We start from the raw sequence: 22340 nt of genomic DNA on the forward strand, positions 1-22340 counted from the left end.
GGGGATATTGTTGTGGCCAGTGGCCTTGTTAGGTTGGAGGGCGCTCAGTTTAATGAGTACCTCTGCTGTTGTTACCCTTGCTAGACTGAAATCATCTTTGCGTACCCCTAGGTTTTTGTAGTAGGTCATGATGTGATCTACTCCAAAAAGCCCTGAGTGGGAGGGTAATTTATTTACAAGAGTTGTGGCTATGTTTGTGAAAAAAATTTCAAGTACTTGGCCACAACCAGTTTGTCTGTGATGAGCCTGTTATCTGTCTTTATGTTTAAGTTAGAAAATCTCGTTTTGAGTTTTTTACTGCAGCCAAGCTGGTTATTGAGTAATTTCCAAAGTTCACGGGGTTTATTTTTGTTTTCCTCAGTTTTGACATTGATGAAATTCTTTTTGGCAGTTTTGATCATGGAGCTTACGTCATTTCTTAGTCTGTTTCTTTCAATTTTGAGTTCAGTCACGTGGGCCTGGAGTTCACTGCTCGTGCTTTTGGAAAGCATTGACTGACTTTTATGAAACTCAGAGCATTTTTTGTCTCTGGTTTTCATGGCGGTCAGTATGCCAGAGTGCATCCACGGCTCAGCGCGATTTTTTACCCTGGTTGTTCTTAGGGGGGCCAAATCATTGAGTATTGCAGAGAATTTGTTTTTGAAACCAAGCCATGTTTCTTCAACTTGTGTACCACTGAGCTCATCTGACCAGTCCAGGCTCTCCAGTTCTAGGTTAAAGGCCTCGCTAGAGTAGTTTTTGAGGTCTCTAGATATGACTGTTTTGTGACAGCCGGCCCTTTGTTTTAGCTTTTTGCGGGTACAGAATATCATATAATGATCACTTAACCCGCATGCTATAACCCCTTTACTGGAGATCCTGGACTTGTCAGAGGTCAGAATGAGATCAATGGTAGTTTGTGTTGTTTCACATACCCGGGTGGGTTGGGTGATTAGCAGGCTGAAGCCGTGCAGATCACAAATCCTACTGAAGGACTTGAAGACGGACGTGTCTTTACGTTGCATATCCGTGTTCCAGTCTCCAATAATAATCATTTCAAAGATCAAATGTAATGCCATTATGTGTGGGGTATTCACAAGTAGAAATATTTAGAAAGTAGTTATTTTCCAGTATTTTAAAACCAGTTTTACAAATCAAAAGCATTTTCACTTTTTACAGTTTCAGGATTTCTCCAACTGACAAACACAGGTCATTAGTTTAGAAAGTTTATTTCAACAGTGTGGAAAACAAGAAAACCATTAAAGAAATATTCTGCAGATGTACAAATGTGACCATTTATTTTCTTCTGCAGATTTGAAGTTTCTCCAACCCTCAGGGAAATCTGCAGGAAAATACATTTCAATTAATTATTTTGTATGCAAGAACATTGAAAGCTGTCATCACACTGATTTGAATAAATAACCATATGGTAATGGAGGCCCTACATTTTCATAAAATGGCATTGTGATACACTTTGTGCAATTAGCTAAATTGGTATTGTCTAAAAGAATCGAAAATGTAATATTGTGATGAAACATGCCATTTAAATTCTTAATGTATATAGTAGTCATGCTGCTGTTCTCTGCTACGAAAAGGAGAAACATTGTTCATGTTATAGCCTTGTTACATTCATCTTTTAATATAAAGCAAAAATGTATACCCTCAATGTTGTGTACATTTCTTCTTCTGGTGTAGAAAAAAATATTTATTTAAGGCATTTTATCAAGGTTTGAATTCCAGTGTCGTCTAGCTCAGGTCTTTGACATGAGACTTATTCACTGCAGGCCTCAGAATCGTTTAAAGGCCAATTAAGAACACTTGGATCAGTACACAAAGCATGTGGTCCATCTCTAAACCTGAGGTGACATGTTGGAGGTTTACCTATAACCCTGCTGTAAGGAGTCACAGCAGGGCCTCAAACGGCCTCTCATCTCTCTAGCAGACACTATAGGAAAGATCAGAGCCACTGCAGGCTGAGCCTCGCTGGAAGGTCTGCACGCGAGCAACGTTTAAAGATAGGGACTGGGCTACGGTCACGTGTTGGCTTTACTTTGAAAACACTGACCTTAGTGTTCAGCTCATGCTGGAGCAGCAGAGGTCAGTCAGGAGGTCTGAGCAGGGCAGAGCCTGGCTTCATCTCTAGTTCTGTAAAAGAAAGTCATATTATAAGTACTGTATTTTTTATACAACATTTCCCTATAAGGTTACATCAAGCTTTATGTGCACTTACAGTCTTTGCCTACGTGAGCAAGTTCAAGCAGAACATGATAATCAAAAATGGTTCATTGGTCCCACCATGGGGAAACATACAGCCTACCAGAGGCAAAGGGACAGTGCAGATGAAGGCAAACATAAGTAAGTAACCTATTAAATGAATAGGCAAGCAGACATGCAATAAGAAATGATCCATGAACTAAAAAACAAGTAGCAGCATGTATTTATCTGCACGTCACAATAAAGAATTTCTCGGCATAGTTTTATTTATTTTTGCCTTGCTAATTAAGGCGAGACACGGCAGGCAAAAACATCGTTTTTCAAGTACAGGTCAATTTTGAGATTTTGTGCTATTTTGATTCCATAACATGTTTTCTTTCAGGCTTTTGGAAGGAAAACGTACAAAATACACATTTAAGTGTTTATTTTACTATAGTTTGTCTATTTGCGTCTGTAGATTTCTCCTAAATTCACCAAAAGTTAGCATTCTAACGTAACAAAGTACCGCGACCGCTGTGTGCACCATGTCAACAGAGGTATCGCTGGAAAGCTGTGTCTCTCCTGCACAATCTCATCAGATCCAAATATGGTCATTTCCTTTGTATCAGCAACCAATCGTGAAAGCACAAAGGGGTCTTAAACCAAGAAACGAAATCTCATTGGCTGGTGTCAACTTCTGACAACGTGATTCGTTCAGATGCGTCACGTGGTGTGCTAAAACACTTCCTGGTTAGCTTTCAGCTAGAAATTGAAATCTCAAAATGCAAAAAGAACGGCGAAAAAAACGTTCACAGAGAAGACGACAACAATTGTCACTTGCACGAAGCAAGGTTATAAAAAAAAAATGACCCTGAACATGAAATACCTTCACGGAGTGCGTCGATGCGCAAGCTGTCATCCAAAGAACTGAAGGGTTTAGCTAGCGCCTCACTGCAATCTTTAAAGGTCGTTTTCTCAAAATGAGTTTTTTCTCCTACTCTGAGTTCGAAATTTCAACTTCAGTAGCACGTACATACACCAAACCTTCCAGTTATATTCCTATCAATATTATGAAGGCTTTTACAGAAGGGTTTGTTCATATATCCTTCATAGCCTGAATTATACAACATTGTATACCTAAAAACATGGCGAAAATGGATATTTTAGGGCTGTCGACAGTATTTTCTGATTTATGGAGTGATAAAAAGAGATATCCAAAATCCCTTCTGTAAAAGCCTTAGATACTAATATGACTACAAAATGAAACAAGAATTTTGAATCTGGCTATATCCAAAGTTCAGATTTCAATTTCTGAAATGTGTTAAAATATGTGCATATTTAATGAGATAATGGATAATTTGCATATTTAAACATGCTATTTCAGAAACTTGTAATACAAAAGACAATTGCCTTATTGTAAGTAATTATCTGGAGAGATTTCTAGCTGATACCTTTAAGTTAAAAAAAAATACCCTATTCACCTGGGGTGTCTCGCCTTAATAAGTTGTAAATATAACCAATGAGCAGTGAATATTTTGCCTGCATCATCATCCCTTCATGGCACATGGTCCACTATTGGTTCAAGGTGTTCCCCTTTATGATGTGCATTCATAAGAGAACATTACACAGATTTAGGCTAGGTTTAAACTAATAATAATATCTACTTTAAACGATAAGTGGCAGTGTAGTTTGTTGGAGGTTTACCTATAACCCTGCTGTAAGGAGTCACAGCAGGGCCTCAAACGGCCTCTCATCTCTCTAGCAGACACTATAGGAAAGATCAGAGCCACTGCAGGCTGAGCCTCGCTGGAAGGTCTGCACGCGAGCAACGTTTAAAGATAGGGACTGGGCTACGGTCATGTGTTGGCTTTACTTTGAAAACACTGACCTTAGTGTTCAGCTCATGCTGGAGCAGCAGAGGTCAGTCAGGAGGTCTGAGCAGGGCAGAGCCTGGCTTCATCTCTAGTTCTGTAAAAGAAACACCACAACAACATTTAACTACAGTACTGTGTATTTATGTTTAATATATAAACAAAACAGGTAATACAACTCGAATGAAGGGATGACAACAGCTAATGTAAGGTAGTTGTAAACAGATCATACTAGGGCTGCACGGTATTGAAAAAAACTGACATCGCGATTTTTTCCCCCCCTGCGGTATATATTGAGATTTTTTTTAACCTGTTAAGCCCCAAAGTCCCGGCGGGTACTTTACTTTTTTTCACGACACTGTGTCTCAGGGGATCGTAATATTTAAGAACCTATTAATGTGTTATACCAGATTAACGGAAATAATCTCAGCTAACTGACGATACAAACCATTTTATACCAAAACAAAACACAAGTCTCATAAGAAGCATCTAAATGACCCCTGAGCGAAAAAATGCTAACGCACTTTGGCACAGAACTCAAGATAAAAGTACCCTTATTATTACTTATCATAGCTGCACTTACAAGATATTCGATTAAAGCTGAGGTTCCACAGATTATTTAGGTATATAGTATCATCACTGAGTGATCTGAACTCGGACAGGGGAAGCAAACACAGACATCACAACACGTACCTTTACGTAGCTTCTAGGGGAGATGTCTCACCGTAGCTGTCAATCTGATCAAAAGATGTGTTCAATGGCATTAAAACGAGAAAGAAAAAACGCGGCTGAATCGGTTAATCCATAGGTTTTTAACGTCTGTATAAAAAAATGATTTAATTTATAATCCATAATTCCATTTTTATGTAAATATCGCAGAGCAAAAGTTAGCTGCTAATGGTAGCCACCAGAGTGGCTGCTGCTTCCGGTCTTGGCAATCCGGAAGTCTCACACACACACACACACATTACCAAATAAGAACTGTGTGATTTCCCCTCGATTCCATTGGCTCCGACGGTCAGAAAGAGATGTCACATGTCAAAATCCAGCAAGGTGGGCCAGAGATATGGAAAATCCACCCAAATGGCCCCAAAAGAGGGTTTTTTTGTGCTAAATCTGTCTAAAAAGGTCAAATATCAGGGGAAGTTCTACACACACCAACACATGAACAAATAAGGAGTGAGAGTGACGACGCGTAGCCAAAACCGGAAGCTGCATACCACCAAGGTGGCTACCATTAGCAGCTAACTTTTGTGCTCCGATTTTTACATAAAAATGGAATTATGGATTATAAACAATTGCTTCAAAGCCACAGATACATTATCAACCTATGGATCAACCGTTTCAGCCGCGTTTTTTCTTTCTCGTTTTAATGCCATTGAACACGTCTTTTGATCAGATTGACAGCTACGGTGAGACGATCTCCCGTAAAAGGTACGTGTTGTGATGTCTGTGTTTGCTTCCCCTGTCGCGAGATCAGATCGCTTAGATACTATACTTAAATAATCTGTGGAGTCTCAGCTTTAATCGGATATATTGTATGTGCAGTTTCGATAAGTAATAAGGGTATCTTTATTTTGAATTCTGTGCTAAAGTGCGTCAGCATTTTTTTTTAAATGAATAAAACCGCACGTCCCTGCGGTGTGAATACCGCGCATGCCGCGGTTATCGCCATGACACGGTATATAGTTCAGCCCTAGATCATACACACATCTGTAGATTGATTTGACAGAATAAAGCAGTATTTGCTGGTTGTCAAAAGGGCTGTAAAAATTGAATGTTTTTGTTATCAATTCATCTGCTGATTAATTTCTCGAAGGATAAATTGTTTGATCTATACAAATTCAGAAAATAGTCAAATGTCTCTCCTAATTTTTCCAAGTCCCAGTTGGTGTCCTTAAATGGCTTTTGTCAGTCTAAATGAAGAGGAAGTCACTTAACCTGTTAACCGCTAGAGCCAATAGAATCGAGGGGAAGTTCCACATACACGTTACCAAATAAGGAGTGAGAGTGACGAGTAGCCATAATACCCACAACAGGAAGCCGTCATACACTCTGGAAGCTACCATTAGCAGCTAATATGAAAATTCAATTTTTGACATAGAAATTGAATTATGGATTATCAATAATTTTTTCAAAGTGACAGACACATTGGATTAACCTTCAGCCGCGTTTTAATGCCATTGAACACAACGTATGATCAGAATAACAGCAAAAGGTGACTATATCTCCGTTTTTGCTACCTAAAGCTACGTCGTGTGTTGTCTGGGTTTGCTTCCCCTGTCGCGAGTTTTGATCGTTCAGTGACGATACTTATATGTATCGTATCTGTGGAATCTCAGCTTGCTAGCAAAGCTTGTTTGTGCAGATCCGATAAGTATATCAATCGATTTATACCTAGAACCTGCGGTCCTCAGACTCTGGCCTGCTTCCCACCCCCGCACCAAACTGCGAACCTTTGGGGACAGAGCCTTCAGTGTGGCAGCCCCCACCCTCTGGAACACTCTCCCTGTGGAGATTCGCAAAAACCCCACACTCAACGCCTTCAAAAAGGGCCCTCAAGTCCCATCTGTTTGCCAAGGCTTTCGGCCCCCTAATCTAACTGTTGTTTTGTCTGTCTGACTTTTGTTTTGTTATGTTTTTGCCCTATTACTTGTAAAGCGACCCCGGGTCCCTTGAAAGGCGCTATATAAATCCAAGCTATTATTATTAGAGTTCTGTGCCAAGTGAGTTAGCATTTTTTCACTCAGGACTCACTTAGACGCTTCTTGTGAGACTTGTGTTTTGTTTCGGTAAAAATTGTTTATATGGTCAGTTAGCTGAGTTTCTTCCCGTTAAGTGAGTATGACACATTCATAGTTTATTACATTTTAAGAAGCCCTGAGACACAGTTTTGTGAAAAAAAGCCCGTTAAGCAGCCTTCTGCTTGAAAAATTACTTTAATGATTAATTGAATATCCCAATAGTGAGCGATCATTTTTCCTTTTAAACGATTATTATTAAAGGTGGGGTAGGTAAGTTTGAGAAACCGACTCGAGATACACTTTTTGATATATTCCATGGAATGCTCTTAACATCCCGATAGCAATGAATATCTTAAGTGCTTTGACAAAATCCATTAAAAAAAAAGGAAGTCTGAAGAAAGGGGCGGATTATTTTCGGCTGTGTACTTTCAAATTTTAGTGCACTCGAGCCGGTTTCTGAAACTTACCTACCCCACCTTTAAGCCATGGTTTTTACTTAACAGATGTGTCAAACGTAGGGGGGGGAAGCAAATTCAACATCATGATGTCCGACTTTAAAATGACGCACTATGTGTATTATTCATAAACCGATAAGCAGTGAAATGTACCGATATAATATTTAGCCTGGACCCTAATCCCTTCATGGCACACGGTCTACCATTTGTAGAAATAGTGTTCCTTTATGGTTCACCAACATTAGAAAACAATATACAGAATATGGGCAGGATGAAACTCCTTAGTAACAATAACTCACTTTTAAGAACAAATCCCTCTGTAGTTTGTTGGAGGTTTACCTATAACCCTGCTGTAAGGAGTCACAGCAGGGCCTCAAACGGCCTCTCATCTCTCTAGCAGACACTATAGGAAAGATCAGAGCCACTGCAGGCTGAGCCTCGCTGGAAGGTCTGCACGCGAGCAACGTTTAAAGATAGGGACTGGGCTACGGTCACGTGTTGGCTTTACTTTGAAAACACTGACCTTAGTGTTCAGCTCATGCTGGAGCAGCAGAGGTCAGTCAGGAGGTCTGAGCAGGGCAGAGCCTGGCTTCATCTCTAGTTCTGTAAAAGAAAGTAATATTATAAGTACTGTATTTTTTATACAACATTTCCCTATAAGGTTACATCAAGCTTTATGTGCACTTAGTCTTTGCCTACGTGAGCAAGTTCAAGCAGAACATGATAATCAAAAATGGTTCATTGGTCCCACCATGGGGAAACATACAGCCTACCAGAGGCAAAGGGACAGTGCAGATGAAGACAAACATAAGTAAGTAACCTATTAAATGAATAGGCAAGCAGACATGCAATAAGAAATGATGCATGAACTAAAAAACAAGTAGCAGCATGTATTTATCTGCACGTCACAATAAAGAATTTCTCGGCAGTTTTATTTATTTTTGCCTTGCTAATTAAGGCGAGACACGGCAGGCAAAAACATCGTTTTTCAAGTACAGGTCAATTTTGAGATTTTGTGCTATTTTGATTCCATAACATGTTTTCTTTCAGGCTTTTGGAAGGAAAACGTACAAAATACACATTTAAGTGTTTATTTTACTATAGTTTGTCTATTTGCGTCTGTAGATTTCTCCTAAATTCACCAAAAGTTAGCATTCTAACGTAACATAAAGTACCGCGACCGCTGTGTGCACCATGTCAACAGAGGTATCGCTGGAAAGCTGTGTCTCTCCTGCACAATCTCATCGGATCCAAATATGGTCATTTCCTTTGTATCAGCAACCAATCGTGAAAGCACAAAGGGGTCTTAAACCAAGAAACAAAATCTCATTGGCTGGTGTCAATTTCTGACAACGTGATTCGTTCAGATGCGTCACGTGGTGTGCTAAAACACTTCCTGGTTAGCTTTCAGCTAGAAATTGAAATCTCAAAATGCAAAAAGAACGGCGAAAAAAACGTTCACAGAGAAGACGATAACAATTGTCACTTGCACGAAGCAAGGTTATAAAAAAAAAAATGACCCTGAACAAGAAATACCTTCACGGAGTGCGTCGATGCGCAAGCTGTCATCCAAAGAACAGGAGGGTTTAGCGAGCGCCTCACTGCAATCTTTAAAGGTCGTTTTCTCAAAATGAGTTTTTTTCTCCTACTCTGAGTTCGAAATTTCAACTTCAGTAGCACGTACATACACCAAACCTTCCAGTTATATTCCTATCAATATTATGAAGGCTTTTACAGAAGGGTTTGTTCATATATCATTCATAGCCTGAATTATACAACATTGTATACCTAAAAACATGGCGAAAATGGATATTTTAGGGCTGTTGACAGTATTTTCTGATTTATGGAGTGATAAAAAGAGATATCCAATATCCCTTCTGTAAAAGCCTTAGATACTAATATGACTACAAAATGAAACAAGAATTTTGAATCTGGCTATATCCAAAGTTCAGATTTCAATTTCTGAAATGTGTTAAAATATGTGCATATTTAATGAGATAATGGATAATTTGCATATTTAAACATGCTATTTCAGAAACTTGTAATACAAAAGACAATTGCCTTATTGTAAGTAATTAACTGGAGAGATTTCTAGCTGATACCTTTAAGTTAAAAAAATTACCCTATTCACCTGGGGTGTCTCGCCTTAATAAGTTGTAAATATAACCAATGAGCAGTGAATATTTTGCCTGCATCATCATCCCTTCATGGCACATGGTCCACTATTGGTTCAAGGTGTTCCCCTTTATGATGTGCATTCATAAGAGAACATTACACAGATTTAGGCTAGGTTTAAACTAATAATAATATCTACTTTAAACGATAAGTGGCAGTGTAGTTTGTTGGAGGTTTACCTATAACCCTGCTGTAAGGAGTCACAGCAGGGCCTCAAACGGCCTCTCATCTCTCTAGCAGACACTATAGGAAAGATCAGAGCCACTGCAGGCTGAGCCTCGCTGGAAGGTCTGCACGCGAGCAACGTTTAAAGATAGGGACTGGGCTACGGTCATGTGTTGGCTTTACTTTGAAAACACTGACCTTAGTGTTCAGCTCATGCTGGAGCAGCAGAGGTCAGTCAGGAGGTCTGAGCAGGGCAGAGCCTGGCTTCATCTCTAGTTCTGTAAAAGAAACACCACAACAACATTTAACTACAGTACTGTGTATTTATGTTTAATATATAAACAAAACAGGTAATACAACTCGAATGAAGGGATGACAACAGCTAATGTAAGGTAGTTGTAAACAGATCATACTAGGGCTGCACGGTATTGAAAAAAACTGACATCGCGATTTTTCCCCCCCCTGCGGTATATATTGAGATTTTTTTTAACCTGTTAAGCCCCAAAGTCCCGGCGGGTACTTTACTTTTTTTCACGACACTGTGTCTCAGGGGATCGTAATATTTAAGAACCTATTAATGTGTTATACCAGATTAACGGAAATAATCTCAGCTAACTGACGATACAAACCATTTTATACCAAAACAAAACACAAGTCTCATAAGAAGCATCTAAATGACCCCTGAGCGAAAAATGCTAACGCACTTTGGCACAGAACTCAAGATAAAAGTACCCTTATTATTACTTATCATAGCTGCACTTACAAGATATTCGATTAAAGCTGAGGTTCCACAGATTATTTAGGTATATAGTATCATCACTGAGTGATCTGAACTCGGACAGGGGAAGCAAACACAGACATCACAACACGTACCTTTACGTAGCTTCTAGGGGAGATGTCTCACCGTAGCTGTCAATCTGATCAAAAGATGTGTTCAATGGCATTAAAACGAGAAAGAAAAAACGCGGCTGAATCGGTTAATCCATAGGTTTTTAACGTCTGTATAAAAAAATGATTTAATTTATAATCCATAATTCCATTTTTATGTAAATATCGCAGAGCAAAAGTTAGCTGCTAATGGTAGCCACCAGAGTGGCTGCTGCTTCCGGTCTTGGCAATCCAGAAGTCTCACACACACACACACACATTACCAAATAAGAACTGTGTGATTTCCCCTCGATTCCATTGGTTCCGACGGTCAGAAAGAGATGTCACATGTCAAAATCCAGCAAGGTGGGCCAGAGATATGGAAAATCCACCCAAATGGCCCCAAAAGAGGGTTTTTTTGTGCTAAATCTGTCTAAAAAGGTCAAATATCAGGGGAAGTTCTACACACACCAACACATGAACAAATAAGGAGTGAGAGTGACGACGCGTAGCCAAAACCGGAAGCTGCATACCACCAAGGTGGCTACCATTAGCAGCTAACTTTTGTGCTCCGATTTTTACATAAAAATGGAATTATGGATTATAAACAATTGCTTCAAAGCCACAGATACATTATCAACCTATGGATCAACCGTTTCAGCCGCGTTTTTTCTTTCTCGTTTTAATGCCATTGAACACGTCTTTTGATCAGATTGACAGCTACGGTGAGACGATCTCCCGTAAAAGGTACGTGTTGTGATGTCTGTGTTTGCTTCCCCTGTCGCGAGATCAGATCGCTTAGATACTATACTTAAATAATCTGTGGAGTCTCAGCTTTAATCGGATATATTGTATGTGCAGTTTCGATAAGTAATAAGGGTATCTTTATTTTGAATTCTGTGCTAAAGTGCGTCAGCATTTTTTTTTTAAATGAATAAAACCGCACGTCCCTGCGGTGTGAATACCGCGCATGCCGCGGTTATCGCCATGACACGGTATATAGTTCAGCCCTAGATCATACACACATCTGTAGATTGATTTGACAGAATAAAGCAGTATTTGCTGGTTGTCAAAAGGGCTGTAAAAATTGAATGTTTTTGTTATCAATTCATCTGCTGATTAATTTCTCGAAGGATAAATTGTTTGATCTATACAAATTCAGAAAATAGTCAAATGTCTCTCCTAATTTTTCCAAGTCCCAGTTGGTGTCCTTAAATGGCTTTTGTCAGTCTAAATGAAGAGGAAGTCACTTAACCTGTTAACCGCTAGAGCCAATAGAATCGAGGGGAAGTTCCACATACACGTTACCAAATAAGGAGTGAGAGTGACGAGTAGCCATAATACCCACAACAGGAAGCCGTCATACACTCTGGAAGCTACCATTAGCAGCTAATATGAAAATTCAATTTTTGACATAGAAATTGAATTATGGATTATCAATAATTTTTTCAAAGTGACAGACACATTGGATTAACCTTCAGCCGCGTTTTAATGCCATTGAACACAACGTATGATCAGAATAACAGCAAAAGGTGACTATATCTCCGTTTTTGCTACCTAAAGCTACGTCGTGTGTTGTCTGGGTTTGCTTCCCCTGTCGCGAGTTTTGATCGTTCAGTGACGATACTTATATGTATCGTATCTGTGGAATCTCAGCTTGCTAGCAAAGCTTGTTTGTGCAGATCCGATAAGTATATCAATCGATTTATACCTAGAACCTGCGGTCCTCAGACTCTGGCCTGCTTCCCACCCCCGCACCAAACTGCGAACCTTTGGGGACAGAGCCTTCAGTGTGGCAGCCCCCACCCTCTGGAACGCTCTCCCTGTGGAGATTCGCAAAAACCCCACACTCAACGCCTTCAAAAAGGGCCCTCAAGTCCCATCTGTTTGCCAAGGCTTTCGGCCCCTAATCTAACTGTTGTTTTGTCTGTCTGACTTTTGTTTTGTTATGTTTTTGCCCTATTACTTGTAAAGCGACCCCGGGTCCCTTGAAAGGCGCTATATAAATCCAAGCTATTATTATTAGAGTTCTGTGCCAAGTGAGTTAGCATTTTTTCACTCAGGACTCACTTAGACGCTTCTTGTGAGACTTGTGTTTTGTTTCGGTAAAAATTGTTTATATGGTCAGTTAGCTGAGTTTCTTCCCGTTAAGTGAGTATGACACATTCATAGTTTATTACATTTTAAGAAGCCCTGAGACACAGTTTTGTGAAAAAAAGCCCGTTAAGCAGCCTTCTGCTTGAAAAATTACTTTAATGATTAATTGAATATCCCAATAGTGAGCGATCATTTTTCCTTTTAAACGATTATTATTAAAGGTGGGGGAGGTAAGTTTGAGAAACCGACTCGAGATACACTTTTTGATATATTCCATGGAATGCTCTTAACATCCCGATAGCAATGAATATCTTAAGTGCTTTGACAAAATCCATTAAAAAAAAGGAAGTCTGAAGAAAGGGGCGGATTATTTTCGGCTGTGTACTTTCAAATTTTAGTGCACTCGAGCCGGTTTCTGAAACTTACCTACCCCACCTTTAAGCCATGGTTTTTACTTAACAGATGTGTCAAACGTAGGGGGGGGAAGCAAATTCAACATCATGATGTCCGACTTTAAAATGACGCACTATGTGTATTATTCATAAACCGATAAGCAGTGAAATGTACCGATATAATATTTAGCCTGGACCCTAATTCCTTCATGGCACACGGTCTACCATTTGTAGAAATAGTGTTCCTTTATGGTTCACCAACATTAGAAAACAATATACAGAATATGGGCAGGATGAAACTCCTTAGTAACAATAACTCACTTTTAAGAACAAATCCCTCTGTAGTTTGTTGGAGGTTTACCTATAACCCTGCTGTAAGGAGTCACAGCAGGGCCTCAAACGGCCTCTCATCTCTCTAGCAGACACTATAGGAAAGATCAGAGCCACTGCAGGCTGAGCCTCGCTGGAAGGTCTGCACGCGAGCAACGTTTAAAGATAGGGACTGGGCTACGGTCACGTGTTGGCTTTACTTTGAAAAACACTGACCTTAGTGTTCAGCTCATGCTGGAGCAGCAGAGGTCAGTCAGGAGGTCTGCGCAGGGCAGAGCCTGGCTTCATCTCTAGTTCTGTAAAAGAAAGTCATATTATAAGTACTGTATTTTTTATACAACATTTCCCTATAAGGTTACATCAAGCTTTATGTGCACTTACAGTCTTTGCCTACGTGAGCAAGTTCAAGCAGAACATGATAATCAAAAATGGTTCATTGGTCCCACCATGGGGAAACATACAGCCTACCAGAGGCAAAGGGACAGTGCAGATGAAGGCAAACATAAGTAAGTAACCTATTAAATGAATAGGCAAGCAGACATGCAATAAGAAATGATCCATGAACTAAAAAAACAAGTAGCAGCATGTATTTATCTGCACGTCACGATAAAGAATTTCTCGGCATAGTTTTATTTATTTTTGCCTTGCTAATTAATAAGTTGTAAATATAACCAATGAGCAGTGAATATTTTTGCCTGCATCATCATCCCTTCATGGCACATGGTCCACTATTGGTTCAAGGTGTTCCCCTTTATGATGTGCATTCATAAGATAACATTACACAGATTTAGGCTAGGTTTAAAGTAATAATAATATCTACTTTAAAACGATAATTGGCAGTGTAGTTTGTTGGAGGTTTACCTATAACCCTACTGTAAGGAGTCACAGCAGGGCCTCAAACGGCCTCTCATCTCTCTAGCAGACACTATAGGAAAGATCAGAGCCACTGCAGGCTGAGCCTCGCTGGAAGGTCTGCACGCGAGCAACGCAATACAGAAGTCTCTTTAAAATGTTTAAATGCTTGTCGTTTCCGGTCTGAACACCGCACTTCAATGGGTTCACATGGGCTGGTAGATAAATGACTGCCTCTTAAGTGTAAAACAAAAGTAAACTAAGCTTTACCTTCGCATATTTAAGTTGGACAGTCACCCACGCCTTCAGTCTGTGAACACAGAAAATAAAAACATGAAAAACGTGTTGTAAAAAGTAACATGAATGTGATGCAGTTAGCAAAAGCACATCGCTCGCGCTTAACTGACTTAAACAGTTTAAAAACAACATTCCTCAACAAAACCGACTTTCTATTACAGTTTAAAGATTCAAATTATATTTCAAGAAGTCAGAAACGTTACATACTTTGTAATTTAAGTAAGATGGAAGCAGATAGAATAAGCGTACCTTACTCAACCCAGGCATGCCGTGAAGTAGAATGAAACATACAGTGCCGGATGTGACGTCCTTACGTTTTGGCACGGGGTTTCCTTCTCCTTCTCCATACCATGGATGTATAATAAACTCCATACAAGGTGTATCCCAGCCAGCAGGGAGCAGTATAGTACCAAATATTGCGGTAGGGTGTTAAACATCCATGGTTTGAACCTGAAATAGTCTACATTTCTTTGACTTCATTAGGGACATTTTGTCTTTTTAAGATTTAGATCCATCATTTTTTCTGCCAAGAGTGTGAAGCAAATTTTGTAGGAACTCCGCCTATAAATAGGCGACAATAAACTGAAGCCAGAATACCTTTAAGGATAACGTTGTCTCCATTGAAACCCACACAAAACCCAATTGATTCCACGGCCATTAAAGCATGAAATCATGCATTTTATTATGACAGGCTTTCAGTCTAGAGCCCTTTCTTCAAATGAAACTCTTTTTTTAATTTCCACTAAATTAAGCAATTTTCTTATCTTAAAAAACATGTTAAAGCCTAAAGCAGAATTAAGCTTTGATGAGAAAGAGGAGAAAATAAAGGCCATACGAAACAGACCAATCAAAATAACAAAACAAGAAGATAACATGTGAAGTAATAAAATAAAAAACTAAGAAATCATGTGGGTTTATGATCAAATATATGTGACAATCCAACGAGTTGCATGCAATTTGGGGACCTTTATTTAACAAAAAAGGGCTACAAATGTAAGATTCTTTACAGTATATTAATACATTCTGTTGATTTATATGCAAACAATTCCAAAACAGTTTGACTCACTTCCTCTTGCTGATCATTTCACAATATTTCTCAATAGAAAACAAATGTGCACCTTTAGTTCAAAATAAGATGGAGAATGGAAGTTTCCTATGTTATGATTATGATGCCATGGCTTAAACATTTACCCATGACGACTGAAAACATTACAACCATTTTTTATGGAATTATCCCATTATAGAAGAATGAAACTCTTGACATTGTGTCTATAAAGTGATTTGAATAGGCTTGCCCAGTGCTCAGGCTGGGGGGGGCAGCTCAGGAGGATGCTCGTGGTCGATGACTCAGACTGCATTACCGTACAACAATAACCCTCATAGAGGATCAGGGTGTGCTGTGCCTGATCCATCAGCAGACGCCCGGATGAATTTCAGCTTTGTTAGCACGCATTGATGCTGACCACTCGCCCAGCTGACTGGCTCTGCATACTGATAAAGAAAACTCACAATCTGAATCTGTGTTTAGACACAAAGATGATGTGTTTCTGCCGCTCCTCTTGTTTCTGCATGACTGAGACTCTGAGCTTTTAAAGAAAGTGTGTGTATTTCATATAAACAAAAGTGGTGCCTTCAAAGAGTTGAGCTTTGTTGAAGTTAGAAATAAGAAAAGAGCACATTGTCTTGTACGCACTGGCTCCGACGTCTCCACCAAACAATATTATATTTATCACAGTTTGATCTCTATGAATAATCCTATTTCCACCATGTCTCTGGGATTAATTATAACAGAGTCTCTGCATGAGAAACAACAGATCAGGCCAAGCTTGAAATAATTGACCAGACTTAGATCCAGATCAGATAATCACATGTCAGCCTCTGGGTATGATCTTACAATAGCTCACTGACCAAAATGTTTATCCAAAAATGTCTTTACACTCATCTCAGTTGTTATTGTTAAGGCAGAGCGGTAGCTACTACGCAGGCCGGTTAGGTCATGTTCTCTGACTTATGAAGAGAATATGATGGGTCTTAGAGATCAAGACAAGGGGTTGGGGTTATATTAAAGCTGCACTAATCAATAGGGTTGTATGAATCCATTCAATGATCAACAAGTATGGATGCAAAGTATAAAAAAACTATGCAAATCATCATTTTCAATATACGCCCTTATTTTGAAGAAAGCCCTTATGTTAAGAGGAGATCTATTTTTATAGATTGTTATTTATTTAAATGTATTGAAGAACCCAGTAATGAAATAGTCATATGTACAGTATATACATTGCTTTTTGTGAGTATATGTAACGGATTGTGTAAAATAGGCTTATGATATTGTGTTATATCGCAGGCCGATACATCTATTTGAATCAAAATGGTATTACAGACTTTGTAATACAAGCAAATATTGTTTCTGATATAAAATGATATCATGATTAACACCATTACTAATCAATAGGTCTACATTATTCGTTATCATGTGGCTAGCGGCAGTGTGTTAGACTTGGAATGAAGCTAGTAACGACAACAGAGAGGTTAAACTGTTGAATCAATCTTGTGTGAGACGTCAGAGGATGACAGATGTCGCTCCACATCAACAAACCTGATCCGTATCCTGCCTGCAGGCATGCAGCCAGCAGACACACCGCTGCGTCCAATGTCGTCACCGCTCTCTGATTTATCAAGGTGACGCTCTGAGAGTCACCTGCAGCTGAGAGTCACCACAACAACTCCATCCTGAGAGCCTTCTCAACGTCAGTCATTGATCTTTAATCCATCTGTTAAGTGGGTTTATATCCTCCATGTGTCGAACTGCTGCACAATGAACCTGCAGTGTGGAACAAAAGGGCTCAGGAATCAGGAATCCTGTATGTTTGTCCCACAGCGGGGAAATGCTCCACGTTACACCAAAGGGGACAGAGCAGATACAAGGCAACAACATATGAGGACTAACTTTTAAAATAACGTGGCAACTTTATGTTAATGGATATATTATGCACATTGTCAGGTGTATATCAGTATGTAGTGTCTCTCCTGGGACATGTCTCATGCTTTAATGTTCAGAAAGCTCTTTATTGTTCTCATATGCCCTGCAGCACCTCTTTTCAACCTCTGTCTGAAACCAGAGCCCAGTCTGCTCTGATTGGTTAGCTGGCCGGCTCTGTTGTGATTGGTCAACCACTAAGAGATGTCCCGCCCCTTAGCCTATCATGTACAATGTGTTGTGTTAGCAATTAAAAGGGGGAGTGTTACATAAGAGGCGCTTTCACACTGCGGTACTTTTCCCACAAAGGTTCATGTGAACTTAGTTCATGTGAACTCTTTTATCGCGTTCACACCAAAAAGAGCCGGTACTAAAATTAGTTCATGTGAACCTTTTTACCCCCTCGAAAGTCCCTGCTAGAGAGCAGGGACTTTCGAGCGGCTCTTTTGTGAGAAAATAGCTATATTTCTGATTGGCTGGAAGGATTGCAAACCACGCCCCGCAAAACTCCCAAAAAGTTTTGTGAAGCCGCCATTTTATTATCCTCGCATTAGCATTAGCATTAGCCCAGCGCAGAAACGCAGAGAGACTAACTTATGGCAACACAAAATAAAACATGGGAGCGGTGGAGATGAGGAGGTGTCGGCGTTCTGGCGATTTACTCGGAAGGCTTCAGTAGAAGCTACTGGGAGTCCCAGCAGCTTCTACTTAAGCCAGTCCCTAACTCCGGGGACTTCCGGCCGGGGACTCCGGGTGGCAGTATACGCCGTGAAGTGGTTTGCGGCCTGCCAGTAAACCCAAAGCAGAAGAAGAACAAGTGACGTCAGCGGCTTCATTTGCCTAATCCTCCCTCAGGGACTTTTTCCAGTGTGAACGCGATCTGTACTTAGTTCATGCGAACTAAAGAGTTCACATGAACTAAGTTCACATGAACCTTTGTGGGAAAAGTACCGCAGGGTGAAAGCGCCAATTGAGATCACTACACACAAAGCTATACAACACACTACAGGAAAGGGTCAACCCAAAGCATAACAGGGCTTCCTATAATACATTCATTTAAATAAGTACATGAGGTGAAAAAAATAGTATCAGGATGATAAGGTCAATTAACATATAGAAGTCGAGGAAATAGCACTCAGTAGTAATAATAATAATAATAATAGTAGTAGATTACATTTATAGTGCCTTTTAAGAGACCCAAGGCCGCTGTACATGGTGAACAAACAAACAAACAAACAAAAGGGGCAAATAATAAAGTCAAACATTAATAGCAGTAATACTGTAACACTGTACGCTTTTATTTCAGAGCAGTGGTGTTACAGTCTTCAGTAGTGAAATCATGGTTTACAGGAAAAGTGAGCGTTATGATGTTTTTGACCAATTATCGCAGATATATTAAATGTACATCAAAAGAAACAGACAAAAGCATGAAATCCTCAAATTGAAAAAGCTCAAACCAGAAACATGTGACCTTTGTGATAAATCACCTGATCAAATCATATAACCATCAAATATACAGTACACTACATTTGAGTGTATTTTGTTTAGCTCATGTATTCATCTGGGGGTTTTAATCAATTCATGAGGCGGATATGTTCCGGTAACTGTTGAGTTTACTGTTCCCATAACCAATCAAAAACACATTAACATTGTCTACTGATGTAATGAAGTGTAAGCTCTGTTGTGACTGTAACTCAGTGGCAGGGCCCCTTCTGTCTCAGAGTGCTGAGGAGCCACGGTTCAGTCTGACAGAAACACAGAGCAGCTCCACAAGGCCTCTCTTATGGAAGCACGCTGCCGTCTGAGAGGCTTTCAGTTTGCAGTTTGAGGATAATTGAAGTTTGATTGGTACTTGAGGGGTTTAATGAGCACATCATCCCTTCCACCTGATCCCTTCCACCTGATCCCTGTTCACCCAAATGAGGAGAAATACTTCATTCCCCTGAGGTGGAGGAAAAGGAAGGGTGGGAATGTCCTTGTGCTCTTATCATTTTCAGTTCTGTCCATTGTTCATGAATGTAACTAAGTAGCCAACATTTACTCAGGAAATATTTAAATGCAAATTGAAGGTACTTTTCTGTAGTACTTCCAATGTATGCTACTTTATACTAGACTTCGACTAATAAACTGTGAAAAGTGATTATTATTGTGGTTCAAGCTCCAGCAGTACTGTGTATAAAGTATTCAAAAATAAGCATAACTTTTTCTTCAACATGAATTAACACATGAATGTCTCTCTAAATATAATAAAGAAGTATATCAAATGGGGCTTTGTGCACTGTGAGTATGAAAAGGTTCAGTTTGTTTTGATTCTATTACATTTGTACTTATAATTAAGTAAAGTTTCAATGCAGGAATGCTCTTTTTAACTGTGTTCCTGCATTTGATTTGAAGTCAAAACATCTAGACACACTTCTTTCAACACAGATGCAGTAGGGGAGAGTGGGGTAAGATGACCAAGTTGACCCTTTATCTAGAGAACTGCGCACATTTGTCGTCATGTGATTATAAATCCAGGAAGCACCCATCATTGTTTGTTGGCTGTGATGGAGAGAAGCAAATGGTAACGTTTCAAATGTGTTTCTTTCATAATAAACCATGTTTGGCTTGTCAAAGTACATGTTCAACATGTCAGGTATAATTACTGTTATGTCATCATAGGAAATGTATACTGGTCTAAAAATATGTTTCAAACATGTTGGTTATTTTTGCAATGAGTAGAACCATGTGAATCATTTAGCTAAAGATTAGCATATGTCGTGAAAAAAAGTCATATATTCACGGCCCTTTCTTATAGATGCATTATTTACATTTTGATTGACAGAAGACATCCTGAAGTTAATGTTGTTGTCATTTGACTTCTATCTCATTTGTCCTTGCCTAGAGGAAGTAAACATTGTGTCATCGTACCCCACTCTCCCCCACTTCAAAATGTCCATGTTTCTACTTTCTACTTCACTACATCTCAGAGGCAACATTAAACCTTTTTACTCACATCTATCTGACTCCTACTGTAAAGTTCCTAGTTACTTATTACATACAAAACATATGATATATGATGTTTTGCAGGAGTCTGGTTATTTACAAAATATCAAAAATGGTCTCTACATTGAAAAACTGAACAGTTCTTAGAAAGGCTACAGTAAAATATAATATAACATAATGTAATCTAAAATAGTATAATAATATATCAGGTACTTTTACATGTGAAAGTTCAAATGAGAAAGGAGAAGACCAAACTTAGGGAAACGCTGTGCAGCAGCTGCAAAAGCAAGCGGGAAAAGTGCGGATATAAAAGTCTAAGATAACAATTGTGCTGATATGGTGATCTTCCATTCTGAAATCATAGAGGACATACAGTATGGAGCTTTGAACACAGTGTACAGTTAATAAAGAAGTTGGATCATACACTAACAAGTTTTCCAGTACATGATTTTCCGAGCGTGGACACTGAGTCAGCATCTAAAGGCTGCAGGACATCGACCCCCCCCCTGTCATCTTCCACAGCCCTGACCAGCCCTCCATGTCTCTTCACACACCGTGGCTCCATGGCAGGATTACATCCAGGTTATTTAGGGACTCCAGATCCTTCTCTGAAAGCTTCATCACATGACTCAGCTTCCCAGATTCATGACTCTGCCAAAGCTCTCACCCACTGTTTCTCTCAGGGACGTCCACATCATAAGTAGCAACTTGCACCAAGTGTCCTCTCTAGCAGTCATGATAAGTCAAAAACAGCAACATTACTCACGCTGTGTTTCGATTGCACAACCTACTGTACATTGCCTGGAAAAGTGTTGCTCACGAGTGTTTACAGCCCAAGTGGATCAAATGTTTTGTTCTAATGCTATCAAAGCAAGAACACATTTCACAAGGTAAAGCAGTGGCATTAGCGATAAGAGCATTGTTATGATCAGCAACAGAACTTACATTGTAGGCTACTCAAACAGCTTTCTTCCTCTGAGGATTGTTCTGTTGACACATGTGATTGCAACTCAGGAAATGTTAACCAATAAAAACACCAGCGACACATACTGTGCTTACAATGAGTGCTATCATGTTTGTGTTTTTCCACTTTTAGACAACTTTACAGTCTGCAGGACCAATCATATTTGATGGGTTTTGTTTCAGTGAAGGATACTTCTTAGCATGCAGAAATGTTCAAATAAAACGGCATCTCAGCTGATGGAAAAACACTCACATAGATCTTTGTACTGGATCAAATTGATGTGAAACTTACCTCAGGGCTTCTTGACATCACATTAAACCATGTTGAATATATTGTTTATACCACATACCTACTCAGAACTTTATTGAGTTTGTTACAGATGCAAATATTGTATTTTGCACTACTTATGCTTTTGTCTTCTGATCTTTTCCACACAAGATTTGTTCAACAAAATATATGATTAGTTTATAAAATAGGATGTTTTCTTATGGATGTAACTACCCAAAATTGCAGAAAAGATAAATACCACCTGTAGCATGTAAGCACTGTACATGGTAATGCACCAGCCAATTATGGCAACAAAAAGATAGCAGCAAATGATGCCATGCTTCTTTTGCATATTCACATATAACAGTCAAAAACACAAGAACTATTAACACAAAAAAATACATTAAAATTACAAAAAATACATTTTAAAAATGTTACATTAAATATATAAAAGGGTCAAATGCAATTAGAAAACAACTAAATCAACACATTCTAAAATAATTATCATAATAAATTATTATTTTAATACAAGGTTACATTTTGAATGCAATTCTCTACTTTCTTACAAACTTGCTTAGTTACTTCTTTTTGAGTATTTTTGTATTGTGGTATTTTTTTACATACTGTATATATATTTCTTTTTCATTTAATTTGTACTTATTCAATACATGTTTTACTCATTGCAGCACTGAAAACTGCCACCCTGCATGTTAGCATGCAGCTCGAC

At 39.1% G+C, this 22340-nt stretch overlaps 1 long non-coding RNA gene and 6 other non-coding genes across 14 annotated transcripts; all 7 read right to left on the reverse strand.

Annotated features, from left to right (window-relative positions):
• Window positions 1-1191: 1191 nt before the first annotated feature.
• On the reverse strand, window positions 1192-14739 carry LOC117559329. 8 transcript variants are annotated; one of them, XR_004570958.1, is made up of 8 exons: window positions 14667-14728; window positions 14391-14430; window positions 13485-13564; window positions 9781-9860; window positions 7766-7845; window positions 4061-4140; window positions 2045-2124; window positions 1192-1321 (listed from the first exon to the last, which is right to left on the reverse strand). It is a non-coding gene; the product is annotated as an uncharacterized LOC117559329 (long non-coding RNA). The 8 variants fall into 8 exon arrangements; XR_004570959.1 differs by lacking the exon at window positions 14667-14728 and adding an exon at window positions 14625-14641; XR_004570960.1 differs by lacking the exon at window positions 13485-13564 and having other exon boundaries at window positions 14667-14739.
• Window positions 1844-1977, reverse strand: LOC117559334. The gene has a single exon (XR_004570966.1). It is a non-coding gene; the product is annotated as a small nucleolar RNA SNORA9 (small nucleolar RNA).
• Window positions 3860-3993, reverse strand: LOC117559336. Its single transcript, XR_004570968.1, has one exon. It is a non-coding gene; the product is annotated as a small nucleolar RNA SNORA9 (small nucleolar RNA).
• Window positions 7565-7698, reverse strand: LOC117559338. Its single transcript, XR_004570970.1, has one exon. It is a non-coding gene; the product is annotated as a small nucleolar RNA SNORA9 (small nucleolar RNA).
• LOC117559337 lies at window positions 9580-9713 on the reverse strand. The gene has a single exon (XR_004570969.1). It is a non-coding gene; the product is annotated as a small nucleolar RNA SNORA9 (small nucleolar RNA).
• Window positions 13283-13416, reverse strand: LOC117559339. Its single transcript, XR_004570971.1, has one exon. It is a non-coding gene; the product is annotated as a small nucleolar RNA SNORA9 (small nucleolar RNA).
• Window positions 14113-14246, reverse strand: LOC117559335. The gene has a single exon (XR_004570967.1). It is a non-coding gene; the product is annotated as a small nucleolar RNA SNORA9 (small nucleolar RNA).
• Window positions 14740-22340: the final 7601 nt, after the last annotated feature.

This window comes from Gymnodraco acuticeps, unplaced genomic scaffold (assembly GCF_902827175.1).
Source record: "Gymnodraco acuticeps unplaced genomic scaffold, fGymAcu1.1, whole genome shotgun sequence".
Taxonomy (NCBI): domain Eukaryota; kingdom Metazoa; phylum Chordata; class Actinopteri; order Perciformes; family Bathydraconidae; genus Gymnodraco; species Gymnodraco acuticeps.